The 7,500-nt window shown below is 60.7% G+C and overlaps 1 protein-coding gene across 1 annotated transcript in view; it reads left to right on the forward strand.

Moving 5' to 3' along the window:
• LOC147160274 (plexin-C1-like) overlaps positions 1–7,500 on the forward strand; it is a 158,233-nt gene that overhangs the window by 79,825 nt on the left and 70,908 nt on the right. The window lies entirely within an intron of this gene.

The following is a 7,500-nucleotide window of genomic DNA, read 5'->3' on the forward strand; positions in this document are numbered from 1 at the left end:
CTCTGCTCCCTCCAGCAAGCAGGTGTCTATCATAGCCAGTTCCTCGAGTCACTTTACACCCTTCAGTTATCTCCGACCTTCTTCCTGGGCTCATTATTGTCCTTCCCTGGACGAGAACCCGGGGTTTAAGTAGCCCCCCCCACCCAGACATCTGGGTCTTTAGTCCCGTGCACATCATTGCTTATATTCCTGGATACTGGTTTATCCAATTGACACGTCTTAGGAATGATATTCCAGGATCTTTCCCCCATATCACCACTTGTTCAGACATGCTACAGGTACTCCCACCATTCCAACTCCCCGTAGCACGCCTCCAGTACATCCTTTGAATATAGCAATGACTTTCGGCTCACCATCTTAGCCACTCATGCACCCAGCTTCTGTGGATTCCCAGAGCACTGAGCACACCACATCTCATTGGGGGCCACTTTCCCCGGGCTACCATCGAAACGCCCATCACCAACTGAGCTATCTCAGCTCCGCCCTTGTCCCAAGCTTGCCGCTCGCCCAACGACACTTCCCTTGACGCTACTTGTCCAACCAATTCTCTGGGGCGGCATGACCTATACAGCCATCACTTCCCCTTCCCTCTTCCTGCGAGACTCGCTCCATACGACATGCACTTTCCTCAAGTGACATCCCCCTCTCTCTATCGCATCACGGATTCTGGTCGCCTCCAGGTCCAAGAGTGTTATTAACGGAACTGCATCCGCCTATAATTCTATCTCCTTTTCCAGACCCAATTTTACTCCTCACGGACTTATCTTGCCATGTCACCACACAGAGACCACGTATCATTCCTCATCCAACAGTTGCTTTTTCATCAATCTTACTGTGGGTCACCCAGGGCCATGACCAACTGCGGTTCCCCCGCTCTCTCGGCGCGGTTGGTGCGTTCCCTGGGTCTGTGTGTTTGTTAACATGGTCTTCCCAACCAGAGAGTTTTCGCCCCTAGAACCGACTGTCACGCTAGCCGATTTTGATGCTCCAGGATGGCTAGGGAGGTGTGCCAAGCCTCCCCAATATGATCATTCAATTTCGGAAGGGACCGATCCAGGTCCCTTCCTAGGACCACTCTTTTCGGGATGATGGTGGTCCTCCCATCATCCCTAGGGGCAGCCTCTGGCCAGATAATGCAGCACACTATCTGTTGTCCGACGGTACCACGCGGAGGCAGCTACTCCAAGGGAGTCATGTTCTATTCGCCATTACCAGGTTTATGAATTTCTTCACTTTGACACCCAAAACCATGGACGAATGCAAGTCATACGTTTTTGATTGGCTTTCCGGGCAGAGGCATATGTGCCCCGGGCAGCAAGGAATCATAATCATGTAACTAGACTTTCATACAGCCACTATCCGCACATATCCGGCCTCTATTCTTAAGAGAGTCATAGTTACTCCCGCCGTTTACCCGCGCTTCATTGAATTTCTTCACTTTGACATTCAGAGCACTGGGCAGAAATCACATCGCGTCAACACCCGCCTCGGGCCATCGCGATGCTTTGTTTTAATTAAACAGTCGGATTCCCCTGGTCCGCACCAGTTCTAAGCCAGCTGCTAGGCGCCGGCCGAGGCGACCCGCCGCGGGAGACCGAGCGGCGGCGGCGGCGGACACCCGCAACCGACCCCGAGGGGCCGGAAACGGGGCCGCCGCGCGACCGACCGCCGCGGAGCCGCGACGGGCGCCGCAGCTGGGGTGATCCGCGGGAAGGGCCCGGCGCGCGTCCAGAGTCGCCGCCGCGGCCCGCCGGCCCGACACCCTCGCACCTGCCCGCCTTCGCACGGCGGCCGGCGCGGGCCGCCGGGGAAGGGCTCGCCCGGGAGGGCGGCGGACGGGGCGGCCCTCCCCCCCGAAGGGGGCAGGTAACCGCCCGCGCCGCACCGCCCCGGAGCCGGGTGATGGCTTCGTAACCCCCCCGCCCCGGTTAAAGGGAGGGGGGGGCGTACGTCGCCGGTTCGGGGGGCGTCTCGGCCTCGCTTCCAATCGGGCGCGCCGGGGCTGTGCGAGCGCCGGGCCGTCAAAGGCCGGCGTTCGCGGTGGCCGGGGCGCTGTAAGGCGACCCGCGAGCCGGAGGAGCCGCCCGCCCGAACACCGGCGCGAGGCCGGCCGGCGGGGGCCCTCCGAAGGCGGGTCTTGGATGCCGTTCGTACGTGGGAGAAGGTGCGGCGTGTCGCGGGCGACGGCCTGCTGCCGAGGCTCCGGAGGCTCCGGGGGCGGCGCTCTGAAAATATCCGGAAGATCGGCCGACTTGGAAAAAAATTTGAGAACCGGGGCTGAGGAGGGGGAAAATCTGGCCAGGGAGGCCGACCCGAAGTGCCTCTAAGTCGGATAGGGATTGGGCGAAACTCCCTTGGAAGTGGCACTCTGAAAAAATTTCCAAGTTTGGCTGACTTAGAAAAAATTCGAGAACCAGGATGAGGAGGGGGAAAATGTGGCCAGTCAGGCCGACCTGAAGTGCCTCTTAGGCGGATAAGGGTTGGGCGAAACTCCCTTGAAAGTGGCACTCTGAAAAAATTTCCAAGTTTGGCTGACTTAGAAAAAATTCGAGAACCAGGATGAGGAGGGGGAAAATGTGGCCAGTCAGGCCGACCCGAAGTGCCTCTTAGGCGGATAGGGGTTGGGCGAAACTCCCTTGAAAGTGGCACTCTGAAAAAATTTCCAAGTTTGGCTGACTTAGAAAAAATTCGAGAACCAGGATGAGGAGGGGGAAAATGTGGCCAGTCAGGCCGACCCGAAGTGCCTCTTAGGCGGATAGGGGTTGGGCGAAACTCCCTTGAAAGTGGCACTCTGAAAAAATTTCCAAGTTTGGCTGACTTAGAAAAAATTCGAGAACCAGGATGAGGAGGGGGAAAATGTGGCCAGTCAGGCCGACCCGAAGTGCCTCTTAGGCGGATAGGGGTTGGGCGAAACTCCCTTGAAAGTGGCACTCTGAAAAAATTTCCAAGTTTGGCTGACTTAGAAAAAATTCGAGAACCAGGATGAGGAGGGGGAAAATGTGGCCAGTCAGGCCGACCCGAAGTGCCTCTTAGGCGGATAGGGGTTGGGCGAAACTCCCTTGAAAGTGGCACTCTGAAAAAATTTCCAAGTTTGGCTGACTTAGAAAAAATTCGAGAACCAGGATGAGGAGGGGGAAAATGTGGCCAGTCAGGCCGACCCGAAGTGCCTCTTAGGCGGATAGGGGTTGGGCGAAACTCCCTTGAAAGTGGCACTCTGAAAAAATTTCCAAGTTTGGCTGACTTAGAAAAAATTCGAGAACCAGGATGAGGAGGGGGAAAATGTGGCCAGTCAGGCCGACCTGAAGTGCCTCTTAGGCGGATAGGGGTTGGGCGAAACTCCCTTGAAAGTGGCACTCTGAAAAAATTTCCAAGTTTGGCTGACTTAGAAAAAATTCGAGAACCAGGATGAGGAGGGGGAAAATGTGGCCAGTCAGGCCGACCTGAAGTGCCTCTTAGGCGGATAGGGGTTGGGCGAAACTCCCTTGAAAGTGGCACTCTGAAAATATTTCCAAGTTGGGCTGACTTAGAAAAAATTCGAGAACCAGGCTGAGGAGGGGACCATCTGGCAAGGGAGTCCGACCTAAAGTGCATCTAAAGCGGATATGGGTTGGTCGAGCCTCCCTTGATTTGCCCTGGAGCTCCCACGTCTTAAAAAGGTCTCTCCTATAATTGTACACCAACCATTTTGAGGTTTGGGTGCAAACCTCTCGAATGGGGGGACTCGGTCCCCTATCTACAGCGCCCCTAATGACGACAGGTGGTACTGCGCCCCTGGTAGCCCGGCCATTGAAAATGAATGGGCCCATTCATTTCAATGGGGAATTTCGACCCCTGGTTGCCCGCCATTCATTTCAATGGGGAATTTCGACCCCTGGTCGCCCGCCATTCATTTCAATGGGGACTTTCGACCCCTGGTTGCCCGCCATTCATTTCAATGGGGGATTTCGACCCCTGGTCGCCCGCCATTCATTTCAATGGGGGAGTTCGACCCCTGGTAGCCCGCCATTCATTTCAATGGGGGACTTGGACCCCTGGTAGCCCGCCATTCATTTCAATGGGGGACTTGGACCCCTGGTAGCCCGCCATTCATTTCAATGGGGGATTTCGACCCCTGGTCGCCCGCCATTCATTTCAATGGGGGATTTCGACCCCTGGTAGCCCGCCATTCATTTCAATGGGGGACTTCGACCCCTGGTTGCCCGCCATTCATTTCAATGGGGGATTTCGACCCCTGGTCGCCCGCCATTCATTTCAATGGGGGATTTCGACCCCTGGTCGCCCGCCATTCATTTCAATGGGGGATTTCGACCCCTGGTAGCCCGCCATTCATTTCAATGGGGGACTTGGACCCCTGGTAGCCCGCCATTCATTTCAATGGGGGACTTGGACCCCTGGTAGCCCGCCATTCATTTCAATGGGGGACTTCGACCCCTGGTTGCCCGCCATTCATTTCAATGGGGGACTTCGACCCCTGGTTGCCCGCCATTCATTTCAATGGGGGATTTCGACCCCTGGTCGCCCGCCATTCATTTCAATGGGGGATTTCGACCCCTGGTAGCCCGCCATTCATTTCAATGGGGGACTTCGACCCCTGGTTGCCCGCCATTCATTTCAATGGGGGACTTCGACCCCTGGTTGCCCGCCATTCATTTCAATGGGGGATTTCGACCCCTGGTCGCCCGCCATTCATTTCAATGGGGGATTTCGACCCCTGGTAACCCGCCATTCATTTCAATGGGGGACTTCGACCCCTGGTTGCCCGCCATTCATTTCAATGGGGGACTTCGACCCCTGGTTGCCCGCCATTCATTTCAATGGGGGATTTCGACCCCTGGTTGCCTGGCATTCGTTCCTATGTGGCGGGGGATTTCAACCCCAGGTCGCCCTCGTGTGGTTCTTTTTGGCGCAGCTGACGGGCTCCGCTGCTCGTGGAGGTTTGCTAGTGGAGGATAACCCCCTGCCTGGGCAACTCGAACGCCCGGCATTCGTTCCTATGTGGCGGGGGATTTCAACCCCAGGCCGCCCTCGTGTGGTTCTTTTTGGCGCAGCTGACGGGCTCCGCTGCTCATGGAGGTTTGCTAGTGGAGGATAACCCCCTGCCTGGGCAACTCGAACGCCCGGCATTCGTTCCTATGTGGCGGGGGATTTCAACCCCAGGCCGCCCTCGTGTGGTTCTTTTTGGCGCAGCTGACGGGCTCCGCTGCTCATGGAGGTTTGCTAGTGGAGGATAACCCCCTGCCTGGGCAACTCGAACGCCCGGCATTCGTTCCTATGTGGCGGGGGATTTCAACCCCAGGTCGCCCTCGTGTGGTTCTTTTTGGCGCAGCTGACGGGCTCCGCTGCTCATGGAGGTTTGCTAGTGGAGGATAACCCCCTGCCTGGGCAACTCGAACGCCCGGCATTCGTTCCTATGTGGCGGGGGATTTCAACCCCAGGCCGCCCTCGTGTGGTTCTTTTTGGCGCAGCTGACGGGCTCCGCTGCTCATGGAGGTTTGCTAGTGGAGGATAACCCCCTGCCTGGGCAACTCGAACGCCCGGCATTCGTTCCTATGTGGCGGGGGATTTCAACCCCAGGCCGCCCTCGTGTGGTTCTTTTTGGCGCAGCTGACGGGCTCCGCTGCTCATGGAGGTTTGCTAGTGGAGGATAACCCCCTGCCTGGGCAACTCGAACGCCCGGCATTCGTTCCTATGTGGCGGGGGATTTCAACCCCAGGCCGCCCTCGTGTGGTTCTTTTTGGCGCAGCTGACGGGCTCCGCTGCTCATGGAGGTTTGCTAGTGGAGGATAACCCCCTGCCTGGGCAACTCGAACGCCCGGCATTCGTTCCTATGTGGCGGGGGATTTCAACCCCAGGCCGCCCTCGTGTGGTTCTTTTTGGCGCAGCTGACGGGCTCCGCTGCTCATGGAGGTTTGCTAGTGGAGGATAACCCCCTGCCTGGGCAACTCGAACGCCCGGCTCCCCCCCGGTCTGCTGGAGCTCCTCCAACGGCCAGCAACAAGCCCCGAAGACGGGCGCGCTCCCCCCGGTCCGCTGGAGCTCCTCCAACGGCCAGCAACAAGCCCCGAAGACGGGCGCGCTCCCCCCGGTCCGCTGGAGCTCCGCCAACGGCCAGCAACAAGCCCCGAAGACGGGCGCGCTCCCCCCGGTCCTCTGGAGCTCCGCCAACGGCCAGCAACAAGCCCCGAAGACGGGCGCGCTCCCCGCGGTCCGCTGGAGCTCCTCCAACGGCCAGCAACAAGCCCCGAAGACGGGCGCGCTCCCCGCGGTCCGCTGGAGCTCCTCCAACGGCCAGCAACAAGCCCCGAAGACGGGCGCGCTCCCCGCGGTCCGCTGGAGCTCCTCCAACGGCCAGCAACAAGCCCCGAAGACGGGCGCGCTCCCCGCGGTCCGCTGGAGCTCCTCCAACGGCCAGCAACAAGCCCCGAAGACGGGCGCGCTCCCCGCGGTCCGCTGGAGCTCCTCCAACGGCCAGCAACAAGCCCCGAAGACGGGCGCGCTCCCCCCGGTCCGCTGGAGCTCCTCCAACGGCCAGCAACAAGCCCCGAAGACGGGCGCGCTCCCCGCGGTCCGCTGGAGCTCCTCCAACGGCCAGCAACAAGCCCCGAAGACGGGCGCGCTCCCCGCGGTCCGCTGGAGCTCCGCCAACGGCCAGCAACAAGCCCCGAAGACGGGCGCGCTCCCCGCGGTCCGCTGGAGCTCCTCCAACGGCCAGCAACAAGCCCCGAAGACGGGCGCGCTCCCCCCGGTCCGCTGGAGCTCCTCCAACGTCCAGCAACAAGCCCCGAAGACGGGCGCGCTCCCCGCGGTCCGCTGGAGCTCCTCCAACGGCCAGCAACAAGCCCCGAAGACGGGCGCGCTCCCCCCGGTCCGCTGGAGCTCCGCCAACGGCCAGCAACAAGCCCCGAAGACGGGCGCGCTCCCCGCGGTCCGCTGGAGCTCCTCCAACGGCCAGCAACAAGCCCCGAAGACGGGCGCGCTCCCCCCGGTCCGCTGGAGCTCCGCCAACGGCCAGCAACAAGCCCCGAAGACGGGCGCGCTCCCCGCGGTCCGCTGGAGCTCCTCCAACGGCCAGCAACAAGCCCCGAAGACGGGCGCGCTCCCCCCGGTCCGCTGGAGCTCCGCCAACGGCCAGCAACAAGCCCCGAAGACGGGCGCGCTCCCCCCGGTCCGCTGGAGCTCCTCCAACGGCCAGCAACAAGCCCCGAAGACGGGCGCGCTCCCCCCGGTCCGCTGGAGCTCCTCCAACGGCCAGCAACAAGCCCCGAAGACGGGCGCGCTCCCCCCGGTCCGCTGGAGCTCCTCCAACAGCCAGCAACAAGCCCCGAAGACGGGCGCGCTCCCCGCGGTCCGCTGGAGCTCCGCCAACGGCCAGCAACAAGCCCCGAAGACGGGCGCGCTCCCCGCGGTCCGCTGGAGCTCCTCCAACGGCCAGCAACAAGCCCCGAAGACGGACGCGCTCCCCCCGGTCCGCTGGAGCTCCTCCAACGGCCAGCAACAAGC

This window comes from Leptonotus elevatus, chromosome 17 (genome assembly GCF_054856555.1).
Source record: "Leptonotus elevatus isolate MCC_2025b chromosome 17, RoL_Lele_1.0, whole genome shotgun sequence".
NCBI lineage: Eukaryota > Metazoa > Chordata > Actinopteri > Syngnathiformes > Syngnathidae > Leptonotus > Leptonotus elevatus.